Source organism: Hyla sarda, chromosome 2 (genome assembly GCF_029499605.1).
Source record: "Hyla sarda isolate aHylSar1 chromosome 2, aHylSar1.hap1, whole genome shotgun sequence".
Taxonomy (NCBI): Eukaryota; Metazoa; Chordata; class Amphibia; order Anura; family Hylidae; genus Hyla; species Hyla sarda.
The window spans coordinates 429,365,604-429,385,535 of NC_079190.1; the positions used below are offsets into that span (position 1 = coordinate 429,365,604).

The 19,932-nt window shown below is 42.5% G+C and overlaps 1 protein-coding gene across 1 annotated transcript in view; it reads left to right on the forward strand.

The window, feature by feature from the left end:
- The window catches only part of SEZ6 (seizure related 6 homolog), a 707,842-nt gene that overhangs the window by 19,393 nt on the left and 668,517 nt on the right, over window positions 1-19,932 (forward strand). The gene's annotated exons all lie outside the window — the stretch shown is intronic.

The following is a 19,932-nucleotide window of genomic DNA, read 5'->3' on the forward strand; positions in this document are numbered from 1 at the left end:
TGTCAATCACTGCACCCAAAAGTCAGAAGTGACAGGTGTCGGGGCTTTGGGGGGTCTTACTGGGAGCCGGAGGGATTCTTCTTACCTCCTTGCCACTTGATCACTGATCTTTTACAGGCAGCCTGTACAAGTAGATCACCGATAGTAGTGATCAGTAGTGCAACGTCATTGCATAGCGCTGCACTGTACTAGCAATCAAATGTTTGCTAGTAATAGTCCCCAACGGAAACTTAAAAATGTGGGGAAAAAAATTACAAAAAAAACAACCTTTTAAAGATATCAATCTTCCCTCTCCCCTCCTTCACATTTTATGAATAAAAAATAAACATATTTGGTAAAATTAAAGATCAATGGCTATTAGAATGTGAAAAATAAAAATGATAACTTGTCAAGTCATTAAAGGGGTACTCCGGTGGAAAACTTTTTTTTTTTTAATCAACTGGTGCCAGAAAGTTAAACAGATTTGTAAATTACTTCTATTAAAAAATCTTAATCCTTCCAGTAATTATTAGCTGCTGAATACTACAGAGGAAATTATTTTCTTTTTGGAGCACAGAGCTCTCTGCTGACATCACGACCACAGTGCTCTCTGCTGACACCTCTGTCCATTTTAAGAACTTTCCAGAGTAGGAGAAAATCCCCATAGAAAACATATGCTTCTCTGGACAGTTCCTAAAATGGACAGAGATGTCAGCAGAGAGCACTGTGGTTATGATGTCGGCAGAGAACTGTGTTCAAAAAAGAAAATAATTTCCTCTGTAGTATTCAGCAGCTAATAAGTGCTGGAAGGACTAAGATTTTTTAATAGAAGTAATTTACAAATCATTGTCCCTTTATGGGTTTTTTGAGATTGAGAAACAGATGATAGTAAGAAGGAACCAGTTTGGGCAAATAGGGTGGATGGGGCATCATTTGAAAGCCTAAGGAGGTAATTTTTGCCATTGTTTCATTGACAGTGTGTGACAGGGTATTGTCCTCTTTTGTTCCGTTGTCAAAAGTTTTGGGATCCATTTTGCTGCAAGCTTTCCCACATGATATTCCTAGAGATGTAGCAATACTTTAACTGATATGCACTCAACTATTGTATTACCTATAAGTTGCTTGAATCCATAAAATTGGACTGATAAACATCTTTTTTTTTTTTGCCCTACTAAATGTCTGTATGTCTTCTACTTTATACTGTACAGAGGCATGGGGAAGGTTTCTCTATGTGAATAGATAAAAGTGCCACGTTCCATTAGGTGCCACATTACAAAAGTGTTCTCCACTAGAATAATTGCTCCTAGAGGAAAATATTTCCGTAACATGGCATCGTATGGAGCACCATATGGCGGCACACAGAGTGCCTGCAGCTCCGTAGCATGAAGCTGCAGGAGACTTCTGTACAAATTCTGCGAGCACTGCTTTTTTAGTTGGTTGACAATTCTTTAACCTATTCCTGTCCTGTGCCATACATATAGATACTGGCAGCTAGTAGATAGTGTATGGCACCATAAATCTGCAGCTCAGGGATAGGATGGGCTCAGCTGACAACTTGCTGCAACAGGAGGTAGGTGGGTTTGACCCCTTAATAACCAAGATTAGATGAAGGAAGGGCACCCCCAACAGCACCCTAAAATTACAATTGTGGGGTGCGAATGGGCGTCAATGAATGGGACACAGGCGATTATATACTATAGTAGTGAAGTATTGCAGTGCATTATATGTATCATATGAGCAATCATACAGTTCCATAGTAGTAAAAAAAAAAAAAAAAAAAAGGACAAATAAAATAATTAAAAGTAATAATATCTATAAAAATAATCATGTAAAGTTTCCATGAGTTAAAAGATAATGAAACAAAAATTTAGCATCTATGATAAAGTGTGTAAATAAGGTAAATGATGTTTATTCTATAGTATAAAACAACAACAAAAAATAAATAAACACTAATGGTGGTAATGCTGTTTTTTTTATTTTTCATTTCTTCATGGCCAACTGGAAAAATGACAGATTATGAATTTCTTGAAAAATAAATGTCTATGCCCTTTAGGTTAAAAATGGCCAGTGCCTTACAGATGTAGTCTGAGTCTAAAGCACCAGAATTTTGGGAGAGATTTATCAAAACCTGTGTAGAGGAAGAGTGGTGCAGTTGCCCATAGCAACCAATCAAATTGCATCTTTCTTTTATTACAGGCCTCTTTAAAAAGGAAAGAAGCGATCTGATTGGTTGCTATGGGCAACTGCACCACTCTTCCTCTACACAGGTTTTGATGAATCTCCCTCTTAGTACTTTAATTATAGTTGGTGATTGTAATAAATTGTCTTCCTATGTACGTATCTTTAAGACAGTTTTTTACATTCCCATTTATAGGCAGGTCTCATTTAAAGTTATTGCTTTCTGGAAATGGACGCTTCAGTATGTAATATCAATAATTAGTGCGTAATAAAAAAAAATGCTAACTGATTTTTGCCATTGAGCAAGTAGCAAATGATGATTTTGGGGAATGCAAGGAAAATGTGTCAGTCATCATATACCGTCATATGGTAACTATGCAGACATTTAAAAGATGCATCCCTTATGCTAAGGATTGAGGATAAATGTCACATCAGGGGGGGGGGGGGGGGGGAGTCCAACTGCTGGGACCCCTGCGATCTCCTGTACTGGGTCCTGTCTCTGTTTCTAAATGGAGCGTGTAGACCACCGCACTAAGCAATGGCCATCACACCCCCTCCATGCAGCTCTATGGGAGAGCCAGAGTGCTGAACTAAGGATCTCCCATAGAGCTGCATGGAGGGGGTGCGTTGGCCATCGCTCAGTGCGGTGGTCTACATGTTCCATTTAGAAGGAGAGCCGGGGCCCCGTACAGGAGAGCACTATAGTCCCAGCAGTTGGACCCCCATTAATCTGACACTTATACACTATCCTTAGGATAGGTTATAAGTTTTTCTATACCGGAGAACACCTTTAAAGGGGTTATCCAAAATCAGGCAAAATAAAAAAATAAAAATAAAATTCCCAGTAACGTTTCTAACAGGCTTACCTAGGTGGCTGAGCAGCTATTAGCCCAAATTTCTCCTGCAGGGAGTTTGACATGGTCTCTGTAAGTGTTCACTACCACACAGTGAGCAGCATGTGCTGCCAGTAAAGAGCAAGTACCATCATGCCTTTCTTCATGCAGGGCTCTGCAATGTATCCTGCCCACCCCTTATTTATCTCAGCATAGCTGGTAGCTTCTGGGCCTGAATGCAAAATCTGAAACAGGGCCCCATATGTCAATTATATTACTGGTCTCTAATGGAGCAGATGTGCTTTGGGGCCCCCTTAGGCGCAAGGGCCCTGGTGCGACTGCTACCTCTGTTACCTCTAATGCCCCTGCCCAGCACTACTGAGATTGCTTAGGGGGCCACACTGACTGCTGTCAGAGACTAAGCCAAGCCTACTTCCATCCATTAAAAAACACAGGGACTTCTGCTGAAGCATTGCATTAAGACGACATTATATCAAGTATATTGAGCACTTTTATATTTTTTAATAATAAAATGAATAATACTGGAACGTCATGTGTCCGCTCCCGATCTATAACGCGGGGCAACGGCATGCCCCCGCGTCATAGCGGGTCGGGCCCGGCCTCTATGAACGGCCGGGACCCATGGCTAATAGCGCGCGGCATTGATCACTGTGCCGCGCGCTATTAACCCTTTAGACGCGGCGTTCAAAGTTGAACGCCGCATCTAAAGTGAAACTGAAACCATGCCGGTCAGCTCAGTGGGCTGTTCGGGATAGCCGCGGTGAAATCGCTGGAGGGCCCCTACCTGCCTCCTCGCTGTCCGATCCGAGGGCCCCTACCTGCCTCCTCGCTGTCCGATCGCCGAATGACTGCTCAGTGCCTGAGATCCAGGCATGAGCAGTCAAGCGGCAGAATCATCGATCACTGGTTTCTTATGAGAAACCAGTGATCAATGATAAAGATCAGTGTGTGCAGTGTTATAGGTCCCTATGGGAGCTATAACACTGCAAAAAAAAAGTGAAAAAAAAAGTGAATAAACATCATTTAACCCCTTCCCTATTAAAAGTTTGAATCACCCCCATTTTCCCATAAAAAAAAAAAAACACAGTGTAAATAAAAATAAAAATAAACATATATGGTATCGCGGAAATGTCCGAATTATAAAAATATATCGTTAATTAAACCGCACGGTCAACGGCATGCGCGCTAAAAAATTCCAAAGTCCAAAATAGTGCATTTTTGGTCACTCTTTATATCATGAAAAAATGAATAAAAAGCTATCAATAAGTCCTATCAATGCAAAAATGGGGTCAGAAATGACAATTTTAAACGTATAATTTTCCGGCATGAAGTTATGATTTTTTAGGTGCAAAATTGAAAGAGTTATGATTTTTTAAAGGCAAGGAGCAAAAAACGAAATTGCAAAAACGGTCCTTAAGGCGTTAAAAAAAAAAAAAAGATTCTAGAATCTAGAAGCATGAAAAAAAATATGAAGGCTCTACAGCAATGGTCTTCAAACTTTGGACTGCCAATGTTGCAAAACTACAACTCCAAGTACGTCCGGACAGCCGTTGGGAGTTATAGTTTTGCAACTTCTTGAGGTCCACAGTTGGCAGACCATTGCCCTACTGCCTATACAGATGACCTGGCTACATGCGTGTGCATTTTTGTGTCATAAATCTCATGAAATAACTTTAGATTCTCAGTTTATTATACATCCGGCCAGATGGATGTATGGAGATCTGCTCATTACCATAAAGCTCAGCGTGACCCAAATTTTATATCAAGGCCATAAATTAACAATTTGTTCATGGATATATTTACAGTCTCTCAAAACAGATTCAGTATGTGGCCTTAACTTCTACAGCCAGTTCCATTATCAAGAGCATTTAAGAGAAATCTGGTCAAATTCTTAGCAAAACGGAACTCGATCACAGTTAATTTTATCTTACTGCTTTATTAGAGTCATCCTGATACATGTATATTATTATTATTATTATTATCATTATTATAATTATTATTACTAGATCACATTGTTGTCTCCAAATATGTTTATTGCACAGCAAAGCCTTCTAAGTCTAGCTAGTCCATCTGTTTTACTCAAGTCGACACCAATGGTAACCAAAACAGAGGAAAACCCCAAAACCTATTTCTGATGGTATGATCCAATTGCAACATTATATCTGTTTATTTGTATTTTCTTTGAATTTTTACGAACTTGTGCTCATCTTTTTCCCATGCACTATGCTTTTGCACAAGATTATTTTTTAATTTTGTATTATTGGAAAATGTATTCAATAAAAACACATAATTGTCAAGACATTCATTGCTGTTTAGCCTTATTCCTATACTAAGTATATGGTTAGTATGACAAAAAAGAAATATACAAATCTATTAACTTCAACTCGAATGGAGCTGAGCTGTCATACCTTGGCTATTATTACTATATTACTGGACAAAAGCAGACATTTTTTTTCTAATATCACAATCCTATTTCAATAGATAGGCTTATTAATTTTGTACGCATCTACATCTGCTACATCTGTAAAGATCAGGCGGCAGAAACAGGACTATTACCGGATTCACACAGGTGGAATTTGTCCGGAACGTCCTCACAGACATTCCCCTGCAGCAGAGTCCAATGTATTTCAATGGGATTCTGTTGCACTGTTCACACGGCAGAATTTCCATATACAAACATCTGGTGCGGAAATTCAGATTCTGCCATCCTCAGAAAGAATAGAATTGTCTATTCCTTCTGCGGAGTCTGCTAGGAAATGTATTTTCCTCTGTGCAGTGCATTTCCGAGCAGTCCTAGCACCCGCTGGTTAGTCAAATGTGCGGAATGTCTGCACTTGTTTTCCGTACGGGCATTCCGCACATTTTCCAACCGTGTCAACATAGCTTAAGTGTTCATTAGGATATCCTTTAAGTTGGTGCAAAGTGGGCTAGTATTCTTCTAGTGTCTGAAGATGGGTGCACTGTGGTCATAAAGGGATAGACTTGGGTAGGATGTCACGTTTAAATGGTGCTCAATTGATATTAAGGGGTCCAATGTGTGCCAAGGAAACATCTTTACACTATTACACCTAGACCACCAGCCTGAATCGCTGATACAAGGCAAGATGGATTCATGCATTCATGTTATGTACACCAAATTTTGACCACCCTTTTCTGACCTCTGACAACAACAAGGCTCACTGGATATTTTCTCTTTTTCACACCATTATTGTGAACCCTAGAGTTGATTGTGCGTGAAAATCCCAGCAAATTAGCAGTTTCTGAAATAGACTTGCATTGAGGGGGCGTGACTGTGACCTCACGACCCCCGTAGCCCGCACCCATCATTCGGAACTAAATGTTTTGAGCGCTGGAGCAGCAGAGTACCCCTTTAAGAAGCAATTGAACAGATGTACATAAGTGGCCATTGTTTTTATTAATAAATGAATAGAAATAAATAAATTGTATGTATATATTTATATATATATATATATATATATATATATATATATATATATATATATATATCACAATAAAGGATAAGTTGCCCAGCACATACTGATACCTATTGCATAGACCCGGCATACAGATGCACACTGCTAGGCTAAATATAAACAAACAGGAGACTACAGCAGCACACTGCCAGCACAAAGATACAGATGAAACATGAAATGCTATATTGCTATAATGAAAAAATGAAAAACTGAAGTGCTTTGCTCACCATTTGGCCAAATAGTTTGGACCATCCCACCATGATAAGGTGACCTCATGGGGACGGACTCTACACTGTGAATGTGCCTCTGTGCAATCAGTTACCAAGCTTGTAAGGACTGGAACATCTAGCACCTTACAAGATGGGTGGGGTTCAGGAACCAACATGGAGGTAGCCAGTCTCCCATATGTATAACACAAAAAAGGATAAGTTCGCCAGCCCATACTGATACCAAACTATTGCATGGACCCTGCATACAGATGCACGCTGCTAGGCTAAATATACACAAACAGGAGAATACAGCAGCACACTGCCAGCACAAAGATACAGATAAAACATGAAATGCTATATTTCAACAATGAAAAAAAGAAAAACTGAGGTGCTTTGCTCACCATTTGGCCAAATAGTTTGGACCATTGGGACGGACACTACAGTCTAAAGAGGCCTATGGAAAATGAAAGAAGCAATCTGATTGGTTGCTATGGGCAACTACACCACTCTTCCTCTGCACAGGTTTTGATAAGACTCCCCCTATGTATATATATATATATATATATATATATATACATACACTCTCTCTCTCTATATATATATATATATATATATATATATATACATATATATATATATCAGGGGCGGACATATCGCCTGTGCAGCCGGTTCAGCTGCACAGGGGCCCAGCGTGGGAGGGGGCCCGGCCCGCCCTCACACGCTGGGCCGGTCCTACCATCGGACCCAGTGCACAGGGCCGCCATCAGGGGGTAAACCCATACACTTGTATGGGGCCCGGAGCTTCAGGGAGGCCCGGACGTCCCTGTACTTTTTTTTTTCCGGCTAGTCAGTGAGTGACTGCGACTGTCACTCACTGACTCCTGGCTGGGTACCCGTCAGAACTATGACCGGGCGTCATAGTCTGGGGGGCCCGCAGGACTATGAGGCCCGCTCTTTCTAGGGCGCGGGCCCCTTAAGAAGTACGGCAGGGCCGGACAGGCCAGGGGCTGATGGGAGTCGACGTGCCCCGCACAGGCACGCACGTCTACTCCAGTCACCTGACCTGTCCCGGCGCGATCTCCAGTCCAGCAGCCTCCCGACGGATCCTCCCCGTGCAGTGACACTCTGACAGGAGCAGCAGCTGCACCGAACCCCGGCAGAGTAAGTGAACGGGGTGTGTGTGTGTGTGTGGGGGGGGGGGGGGGTTGGATGGGGGCTATGTTGTTTGCAGACTACAATGGTGATGAGAGGTGCAGGGGAACTGGTGCTTGGGGTGTTATAGGGGTGATGAGAGGGGGGGGTTATGGGGGTAATGAGAGGTGCAGGGGGTGTTATGGGGGGATGAGAGGTGCAGGGGGTGTTATGGGGGGATGAAAGGTGCATGGGGAGGTTATGGGGGTGATGAGAGGTGCAGGGGGTTATGGGGGTAATGAGAGGTGCAGGGGGTGTTATGGGGGTAATGAGAGGTGCAGGGGGGTGTTATGGGGGGGATGAGAGGTGCAGGGGGTGTTATGGGGGGGATGAAAGGTGCATGGGGAGGTTATGGGGGTGATGAGAGGTGCAGGGGGGTTATGGGGGTGATGAGAGATGCAGGGGGGTTATGGGGGTAATGAGAGGTGCAGGGGGGTGTTATGGGGGGAATGAGAAGTGCAGGGGGTGTTATGGGGGGATGAAAGGTGCATGGGGAGGTTATGGGGGTGATGAGAGGTGCAGGGGGGTTATGGGGGTGATGAGAGATGCAGGGGGGGTTATGGGGGTAATGAGAGGTGCAGGGGGGTGTTATGGGGGGATGAGAGGTGCAGGGGGTGTTATGGGGGGATGAAAGGTGCATGGGGAGGTTATGGGGGTGATGAGAGGTGCAGGGGGGTTATGGGGGTGATGAGAGATGCAGGGGGGGTTATGGGGGTGATGAGAGATGCAGGGGGTGTTATGGGAGTGATGAGAGATGCAGGGGGTGTTATGGGGGTGATGAGGGGGGGGGTGTTATGGGGTGATGAGAGGTGCAGGGGGGGTTATGGGGGTGATAAGAGGTGCAGGAGGGTGTTATGGGGGTGAAGAGAGGTGCAGGGGGTTGTTATGGGGGTGGTGAGATATGCAGGGGGCATTATAATAGTGATGAGGAGAGGTGCGGGGGTTATAATAGTGATGAGGAGAGGTGCGGGGGTTATAGTAGTGATGAGGAGAGGTGTGTGGGGGGGGGTTATAGTAGTGATGAGGAGAGGTGTGTGGGGGGTTATAGTAGTGATGAGGAGAGGTGCGGGGGTTATAGTAGTGATGAGGAGAGGTGTGGGGGGGGGGTTATAGTAGTGATGAGAGGTGCCTGGGGGGGGTTATAGTAGTGATGAGGAGAGGTGTGGGGGGGTTATAGTAATGATGAGGAGAGGTGCGGGGGTGGTTATAGTAGTGTTGAGGAGAGGTTTGGCAGGGGTTATGGGGGTGATGAGGAATGATGAGGACACAGAGGATAAGAGGTATTATATTTAGTGGGTATAGTGTGTGGCAAGATTATATTTAGTGGGTACAGTGTATAGCAGTATTATATTCAGGGTACAGTGTGTGGCAGGATTATATTTAGTGGGTACAGTGTATAGCAGTATTATACTCAGGTTACAGTGTATAGCATTATTATATTCAGGGTACGGTGTGTGGCAGGATTATATTTAGTGGGCACAGTGTGTAGCAGTATTATATTCAGGGTACAGTGTATAGTATTATTATATTCAGGGTACAGTGTATAGCAGTATTATATTCAGGGTACAGTGTGTGGCAATATTATATTTAGTGGGTACAATGTGTGGCAGTATTATATTCGGAGTACAGTGTGTGGCAGTATTATATTCAGGTTACAGTGTGTAGCAGGATTATATTTAGTGGATACAGTGTATAGCAGTATTATATTTAGTGGGTACAGTGTACAGCAGTATTGTATTCAGGTTACAGTGTCTGGCAATATTATATTTAGGGTACAGTGTGGGGCAGTATTTTATTTAGGGTACAGTGTGTGACAGTATTTTATTTAGGGTACTGTGTGGGGCAGTATTATATTTAGTGGGTACAGTGAATAGCAGTATTATATTTAGTGGGTACAGTGTATGGCAGTATGCTATTCATGGTACAGTGTGTGGCAGGATTATATTCAGGGTACAGTGTGTGGCAGGATTATATTTAGTGGGTACAGTGTATAGCAGTATTATATTCAGGGTACAGTGTGGGGCAGTATTTTATTTAGGTTACACTTTCTGGCAAGGTTATAATGATTATTGTCTTCATGCAGAGGATGAGGATCTGCTGACAGTGAGGAGCCAATGATGTCTGCATGTCAGACTCTGCAGAGAAGATGGAGCTGGGGGAAGACCTGGTCTCTGGACGAGATGAAGAAGAAAAGAAGACGTCACTCAGGTCACTGACATCATTGTGTGTTCTTATGACTGTCCCATCAGAGCTGTAGTCACTTGTAAGTTCTGCAGTGATGATGGGTAAAACTGTGTCCAATCTGTGTCTCTTCAGCTGTTACAAAACTACAACTCCCATTGCCTGATGCTCTCCAGACATGATGGGTGTTTTAGCTTTCCAACAGCTGGAGAACCACTTCAACCGAGGTGATCGGTGGGGGTCTCAGGCCTTGAGTTGTGTAAGGGGCCCCGAAATTTCTGATGGCAGCCCTGCCAGTGCACATATGACAGGGAAACCAGTCTTGCCCAGTCACTAAACTGCTACTTACATCTGCCCATGGGGACTTCCTGGCTGAGGTGCGTGCAGTGAGTGACGTCATCGCAAGCACCTGGACGCTGACGTCCAGCGCAGAGCGTGCGATGATATCACTTATAGCGCGCACCTCTGCCAGGAAGTCCCCATGGGCAAATGTAAGTAGTGCAGGCCAGGTAAGAGTGTGTGGGTGAGTGAGAGTGTGTGTGTGTTTGTTTGTTGGGGTTATGCTACGCTACCTTATGTGGGGAATCTATGCTACCTAATGTGGGGAATATATGCTATGCTACCTAATGTGGGGAATCTATGCTACCTAATGTGGGGAATATATGCTATGCTACCTAATGTGGGGAATCTATGCTACCTAATGTGGGGAATATATGCTATGCTACCTAATGTGGGGAATCTTTGCTACACTACCTAATGTGGGGAATATATGCTACGCTACCTAATGTGGGGAATCTATGCCATGCTACCTAATGTGGGGAATATATGCTATGCTACGCTACCTAATGTGGGGCTATGCTACCTAATGTAGGGAATCTATGCTACGCTACCTAATGTGGGGAATATATGCTGCGCTACCTAATGTGGGGAATATATGCTACGCTACCTAATGTGGGGAAATTATGCTATGTTACCTAATGTGGGGAAACTATGCAATGCTACCTAATGTGGGGAATATATGCTACCTAATGTGGGGAATCTATGCTACCTAATGTGGGGGAACTGCTGCCTATCTAATGCAGATTAATGTGAGTTGCAGTGCAATTTTATGGCATATTACTTTTTTTTGGGGGGGGGGGGGGCCCAGGCACATTCTTTGCACAGGGGCCCTCTGTTGTCTGTGTCCGCCCCTGATATATATATATATATATATATATATATATATATATATATTGTATATACTTGACTTGACTGGAGACAGTCTAAGCTGTGACTGTAGTTACTCGCAGACTTGTAGTTTGTGGCTGCAGACTTGACTTGAGGCTCCTATGACTCCAGACACGCTCTTAGGCTCGACTGCACCTCAGCAAAGACTCAGAAACTAAGAGAGAGAAGAGAATCCTCCCAGGGCTTTTTTGGGGGAGATTCTGGTGGGGTCCCATTGGTCACTCTTAAGTCACCTGGTCACTGATACCTCCTGGGTAACAATCACATGACAACTCACATGAAAACTGGTGATCACATGTTAACCTTTCTAAAAGATACAACACTCTTATATACATAATATGGGGGATAATATACAACTACAGTAGAACAGATGCAGGGGGGGGGGATTGGCAGGAGACATTGCAGGGAGGCTACCTGACAGGGCAGCAAGGGTTCGGGGTAACACCTCTTCCGTACTGGGCCATACATATATATATATATATATATATAATAACTGCATATAGATATAGCTTCTGCACAAAAAAACACTTTATCTCTGCAGCATTTATCATGTTAAAATGTTTGGAGACTGGTAGTAACTGCAGTGAGACTATAATTGACTCCCGATACAGTGTGTCTGTCTCTGTGCAGTTTCTGTAAATGCACAGGATGATATTAAAGTGTATGGCGTTCGGAGCAGATCCTCCCAGAGATGACATTATGCTGGAGGGATATTAATAGTGAACACTAACCTCTTTTTGTTTGTGGTCGTCTCATTTAGCTAATTAGTCCCTGAGTAGAAATAATTCTAATCTCCTACAGCTCAGACAGGAAAGCTTATTCTCTGTCTCTGTAAATGCAGGAACCCGGTGGCTGAAGATTCTTCACTTCCGTTTGCAGTCATTTCTATGCAGCTAATGTTACCGCCGTTCATACACCATATCAACCTTCTAAGTAAAACAGGCGATTTTTTCCCTTGATATAATTAGGGTTTCAGCTGGCGAGTCACCTTGGCGATTGGTTACAGAAAAACACTCTGCCAGGCCAATAAGATAACAGCAGCAATACAGAATATGTATTGCAGATGATTTCATACTAACTACTGAAGTAAATAGAAAAAAGTAACAGAAAAAGGCTTAAGCTAAAAAATAAATAAATTAATTAAATGGAAAGCACAACTGCATGTGGCTTAAAAACTTCTGGTATGTTATAGTGACAGGACCGAAGCTTTGATCAGGTTTGGATATGAGGATTCCCACTGATCGCTAAAACAAAGGAAGTGCACAGCCAATTGCTCCACATTGCTCCGCTCTCCTCGAGATGCTATGTATGCAGTGTATGAAGTGTGCTCTGTATGGATTTATAGAAGTCTCCATTCACCACTTGTGCCACTTTCTGAGGAGAACCAAGCAATTCAGTGCAGAAATAATTGGACCCAGCGCTCAGCTCTGTGCTTCTGCTCAAGTGATCGTGGGGGTCTCAACACCTGGACCCCTGCTGATCAAAATTTCTTGTGTGTCACTGCCACATATCAGAGGTTTTAAAAGTAATAGTTAAAACACTCTGTGCATATATATATATATATATAATGTGTAGGGCCTAAAAGGGGTGATGCAGGGCTCTTTGGTGGTCTTTCAGTTCCCTGTGTCACATACCATAAAGTTTACACTGAGTATTTCTTTTAAATGGGCACTCTCATTAAAACAAATTTTTGCTATTGCTATTTTATTGGTAAATAAAAATATTTCCAATGAAACAAATGAGGTTTTCTATGTTTTATTTGTGTTTTAAAAGCTGCCATTAGGTGTCTCCCTACTTGTCCAGAGCACATATCCCCCTATCTCTTGCACATACTTTGGACTCCTGCTGGCCTGGCAGAAGTCCAAAATCAGGAAATGCTGAGGGGTGTGTGTGCAGCCTTAGCCAAGAAGAGCTTATCTCACACATTGAACTGCTCTTGGCTGTGTGTAGAAGAGTGAGGGAGTAAGTTCTCCCCTGTATGGCTTCAGATGATGTCACGCCCTCTGAGTAATGCCCCTTCCCAGTCTGTAAATCTGACTGTGACTGGGCAGAAAATACAAAGCAATATCAAGGTAGAAAACTAAGAAATAATAAAAATAAAGGCAGGGGGTGGTTAACCTCTTGGGGACGCAGGTCCCATTTACCGGGTTTAAACCGCTCTCAACTGCAGAGAATGGGTTAAACCCAGTGGGACCCAAAATCACGATGTCCTGATCAGCTTACCGGATGATGGGAGGGTCCTCACCTGCCTCTCCGTTGTCCGATCGGCGATCCACTGTTCCATGCCTACTCAGCTGGTTACACTGATCAGTGCTTTGCAATGGCAGAGCACTGATCAGTATATGCAATCAGAAGATTGCATGTTTTATCCTTCTATGGGGGCAAAAAAAAAGTGTAAATAAAAAATGTAATAAAAGTTCATTAACCCCTTCCCTATTAAAATTTTAAATCACCCCCCTTTTCCCATTTTTTTAATAAAATAATGAAATAAAGAATAAAATAATCATATGTGGTACCGCCGCATGCGTAAATGTCTGAACTATTAAAGTATTAGGTTAGCTAAACCACACGGTCGATGGCGTACATGTAAAAAAATACAAAAGTCCAAAATTGTGTATTTTTGGTCACTTCATATACTATAAAAATATTAATAAAAAACGATTAAAAAAGTCACATCAAAACAAAAATGGTACCTATAAAAACTACAAATGACGGCGCAAAAAATTAGCCCTCATACCACCCAGTAGACGGGGAAAAAAAGTTATAGGGGTCTTAATATACCAATTTTAAACATGGAAATTTTGGTACATGTAGTTTATAATTTTTTTAAGTATTAAAATAAAATAAAACCTACATAAATTGGTTATCCTTGTAAGCATATGGACCTATACAATAAAGATAAGGTCTCATTTTTACCAAATATTGTGTAGAAACGAGAGCCCCCAAAAGTTACAAAATGGTGTTTTTTTTATTGCACCCCACAAATAATTTTTTGGGGGTTTCGCCGCAGGTTATATTGTAAATTAAGTGATGTCATTGCAAAGTACAATTGGTGATGCAAACAACAAGCCCTTATATGGGTTTGTAGGTGCAAAATTGAAAGCGTTATGATTTTTAGAAAGGAAGGAGGAAAAAGGAAAAATGCTACGAAAATTTGTTGAGTCCTTAAAGGGGTACTCCGGTGGTCAACGTGTTTTTCCGTTTTTTACTTACCCTATTTGTTTTGTTTCATTTCTATTCTTGTTGTTTAGCCTACTCTATTTCCGTTCTTTGTTGTCTTTTTATCCCCCACTTAGTTTTCCTATCTTTGCTTCTATTTCCTGTTTCTTGCTATGCTGAAAACTACAAATCCCAGCATGCCACATGCCTTGCTGGTTTGGGGCGGCTCCTTTTTTTTGTTTGTTCCGCCCTTTACCCACCCTACTATTTTCCTGGGTCGGCTCCCTTATACACAGCACACTAATATAATCAGCCTTGGATGGGATACACTGTCATACACTCACAAAAGGGACTACAACTCCCAGCATGTGTCATTCAGGAGTCTTCAGTCTGTGGTATAACACCAGCATGCTGCCTCTGTAGTCTCCTGAGGGTTGTAGTTCACCACACCTCTGTGGGGCATACACCAGTATTTCCCAATCAGGGTGCCTCCAGGTGTTGCAAAACTACAACTCCCAGCATGCCCTGACAGCCTTTGGGCATGCTAGGAGTTGTACTTTTGCAACAGCTGGAGGCACACTGGTTGGGAAACACTGGTGTAACATGATGTGTATGCTGAATAGGCTAGAACAGTGTTTCCCAACCAGTGTGCCTCCAGCTGTTGCAAATCTACAACTCCCAGCATGCCAAAAGTCTGTCAGAGCATGCTGGGAGTTTATTCCCCTGCAGTCCATACATCCCCAGCCTGTGCACCTTCTCATCCTCCCCTTCAGATAACACACTTGCCCTTATTTACTAAGAGTGTTGTGTAGGTTTCTTTGTGGGTTTTAATTCCCTACAATTAATTTTCCACGGTATTTACTAAGGTTTCCCTACATTTTCCACTTTCCCTACACTTTGCTTATTTTTACACACGCTCTGATCTATAGGGTTTTCCTCAGCTCAAATCCACCACATTTTCTGTGGAAACTTTAGTAAATACGTTGGGATTTTGTGAAAATGTGGTGGAACACGCCCCTTTTGTGACCACGTCCCCTTTCCCAATAACCACGCCCCTTTTTGGGTTTTCTTAGCAAAATGGAGAGTTAGTTGGGATTTTTTTTCAATTCATGCGCAATTTCAGGCGCAAATTCAGGCGCAGACAGAATTTCAGGCGCAAATTCTGGCGCAGACAGAATTTCAGGTGCAATGCGCCCGAAACTGGCGCTAAACCGAACAAAACATGTCGGGTTTGCAATAGTAAATGAGGGCCACTGTGTTCTTTCTCCTGTAGAGACCTGCATCCATAGAATACAGAGCAGGGTGGAGGGGAGGTGAGGAGCTGTGTACTCAGCTGGATGAGATGAGGGGGCGTGGCTTATTCCTCTCATGCAGACAGAGAGAAAATAAAATGCTATGACATCTTGTCCACAACAGACTCAGAACTGTGGACAACAGTAAAAGAAAACCCTCTGAACTACAGAACTTCCTGCCCAACAAACAGGTAAGAAAAACACATACATGCTGCCAAAACATATAACACATGTATATTGCAAAAAAACAAAACTTACAAAGAAGATGCCATATAGTCAAAAAAAATGTACCACCGGAGTACCACTTTAAGGGGAAAATAGTCTGAGTCCCTAAGGGGTTAATCAGGGGGCAGTGTACTGGGAGGATTATAAAATTTAACAAGATCATGAGTGGTACTCTTTAAAGGGTCAAAAAGATTTTAAACTGTTCTGTAGTGTAATGCTTCTCACTGGGGTACAGCTAGGTCAGGGCGCTAGTGGGACATTTGCCCCAGGTACTGTGAAGCAAAGGGGCACTAACAGGCTGCTGTGTCTTAGCCAGGGTGTTTATATACAGGACTAGGGAAGCAAGCTGGATCTTTGCTCTAGGTCAGTGGCCTCCAAAATATGGACCTCCTGATGTTGCAAACTACAATTCAGTACTTTCAGTACTTATGAGCTTCTGAAGTTAAGGTTTTTTCTTTTCTGTCTAAATCCTCTCTGATGACACCTGTCTCGGGAAACTCCCAGTTTAGAAGAGGTTTGCTATGGGGATTTGCTTCTAAACTGGGCGTTTCCCGAGACACGTGTCATCAGAGAGGATTTAGACAGAAAAGAACAACCTTAACTTCAGAAGCTCATAAGTACTGAAAGGATTAAGATTTTTTAATAGAAGTAATTTACAAAACTGTTTAACTTTCTGGAGCCAGTTGATATATAAAAAAAAGTTTTTTCCTGGATAACCCCTTTAAGTTTGTGAACAAAGACATATAAGACAAGAGCGTTGAAATATGAAGACAGTACTGATAACATATGGATATAATACTGGCAAACTGTTACAATATGGGTGACATATGGATGCATCTATATTTTGATCACTCTTAATAGATTTTATGGTGCATTTTACAACTAGAAATCTGATTTTAAAACAAGCACACGGTACATATTTTAAATTCACCCACGTTTTATACTGTAGTATAATGTATTATTAAAGGGGTACTGCAGCAAGGGTTTCTCCAGCTCTATGCTCCACAGGAAGTTCTTTTCTTTTTAAAATGTATTTTCTGTTTGACCACAGTGCTCTCTGCTAACACCAGGGGTGCTGCACCTGACACCTCTGTCTGTCTCAGGAACTAATCCCCATAGAAAACCTATCCTGCTCTGGACAGTTCTTGAGACAGACAGAGGTGTCAGCAGAGCAGCAGCAGCAATGTGGTCAGACAGAAAAGAAAATTTTAAAGAAAAGAACTTCCTGTGGAGCATACAGCAGCTGATAAGTACTGGAAGGGTTAAGATTTTTTTAATAGAAGTAATTTACAAATCTGTTAAACTTTCTGGCACCATTTGATTATGTTTTTTTTTTTACCCGAGCACCCCTTTAAGAAGGGGCAGTGTTGACCCCTTTACACAAATACGCTTGTGAGAAAGCAGAAAAATGATCAGCCAAACACAACACTTTAGGGGAAAAAAAGTCTATAGCCGAATAAATATTTGTTTGCTAATTCGTGAAGATATTTATTATACTTGACTTATAAACACCTAAAGTCTTTTAAACTCATCTTTAGCACAATAATAATATATTAGGGAATCGATAAACTAAAAACAGACCATTGATTTAGTATTTCAGACAAAAACCCAGGAGCCGGGCATCAGAATAATCGTTCACCTAAACTGCACTACACAGTAACATTGAATGTATCAAGTGTAAAGCGGTGTAAATTGGAGGCGAGGTAGCAGCATGGTTCTCATGTCTTAATGGGGTTTTCTAGAGCAGTGGTTTCCAACCAGTGTACCTCCAGCTGTTGCAAAACTACAAATCCCAGCCTGCCCGGACAGCCAACGGGTGCCCGGGCATGCTGGGAGTTGTAGTTTGCAACAGCTGGAGACACATTGGTTGGAAAACACTTCTCTAGAGAATTGATTTTATATTTTAACCCCTTAAGGACGCAGCCCTTTTTCACCTTAAGGACTGAGCCCTTTTTCGCAATTCTGACCACCATTCATAACTCTAATATTCTGATTATGAGATTGTTTTTTCGTGACATATTCTACTCTATTTTGGTGGTAAATTTTCATCGTTACTAGCATCCTTTTTTGGTGAAAAATCCCAAAATTTCATGAAAATGTTGAAAATTTTGCATTTTTCTAACTTTAAAGCTCTCTGCTTGTAAGGAAAATTGATATTCCAAATACATTTTATTTGTATTCACTAATACAATATGTCCACTTTATGTTGGCATCATAAAATGGACATATTTTTAATTTAATTAGAGGGATTCAAATTAGAGCAGCAAAAATTTCATGAAAATTGCAAAATCTGAAAGGACAGATGTTACAGGACTACAACTCCCAGCATGCATGGGATGTCTAGGCATGCTGAGAGTTGTAGTTTGGCAACATCTGAAGGGCTACTGTTTGAGCACCACTGTAACAGTGGTCTCCAAACTGTCGTTTCCCTACCTGCGCCGTTATCTCCGCTGTCTCCAGCGACGATCGGCGGTCCCCATGCATCTTCTTTGCAGGTACGGGCCTCCATCTTCTCCCCCCCGTTCTGCCCGACATCCCGGGGTGGGCAGAACGGGGGGTTTCCATGGCAACCCACTGTCCTGCGCTGCCATTGGTCAGAATCAGTTCTGACCAATGGCAGGGGATAGGAGGAGATCGCAGCACTGCGACCTCGCTCCTATCCCTCAGGATGATCGGTGCTGTCACTGACAGCTCCGATAATCCCTATTTTCCGGGTGATCGGGTCAACAGAGACACGATCAGCCCGTAATAGCGGAAAATCGCATGTCTGAATTGACATGTGATTTTCTGCGTTCGGCGACATGGGGGGGGTCTCAGGACCCCCCTCGGCGATGTGCTGGGATGCCTGCTGAATGATTTCAGCAGGCATCCCGATCTGGTCCCCGACTGGCTAGCGGCGGGGACTGGAATTCCCATGGGCGTATGCACACGCCCCAAGTCCTTAAGGACTCGGGATGCAGGGCATATGCATACGCCCGGTGTCCTGAAAAGGTTAAAAAAAACTTCACTCACCTGACAGTCCCTGCTGGCAAGTGGTTCCTGCTCTGCTATTGGGGCATAAGAAATATCTGTTTAACCAAAAACTGGCTGAGGTGGGTCACTGCTATGGCCAGTGATGGGGCAATTTCTGTCAAGAAGAGCTGCATATGCAGGGGCATTGGTGGTAAAGTACATTTATATATATATATATATATATATATATATATATATATATATATATATACCATCCTTAAAGGGGTATTCTGTTGGAAAAAAATGTTTTTGAATTAACTGGTGCCAGAAAATCCTATTCCTATTCCTTCCATTACTTATCAGCTGCTGTTGTGTAGTTCTTTCCAGTCTGACAACAGTGCTCTCTGCTGACACCTCTGTCCTTGTGAGGAACACCTCTGTCCATGTCCAGAGTAGAAGCAAATCCCCACTGCAAACGTCTCCTGCTCTGGATGCCAAGCAAATTCCCAAGGGCCGTAAACTAAGGGATTGGGCAATGTGCTGTTGTAGGGTTATTTTTAGACTATCTATTTGGTGGTCAGAAATTTTCCCCACATAATTAAAAAATTTTTAGTAGGAGACCTTAATAAATATGTAGGTTTCTTATGCAAATGTTTTGCCACGCCCCTTTTGTGAGGTTTTAGTTGAATTTAGCTGGTTTTATTGATTTTTCCGGCACAATATGCCACATGCCAGTGCAGCCCTGGAGCGGATATATTGCAAACCGTGTGTAAAGGAGGACCATTGAGTTGCTCTTATTTAGCTTTTCCTGCGGCACATGAATATTGTTCAGTTGCTGCTGGAAGAAAAAAAACACTTACCAAGAAGTTGTCTCATGATAACAACTTCTTTCTAAATGTCATATGTGGCCTATAAAGGGAACTTGTCATGGTGAACAAGCCTTCTGATCCTCCAGCATCATGTTATGAAGCAAGAGGGGCTGAACCGATGTGGAAGAACTTTTATTCATTTA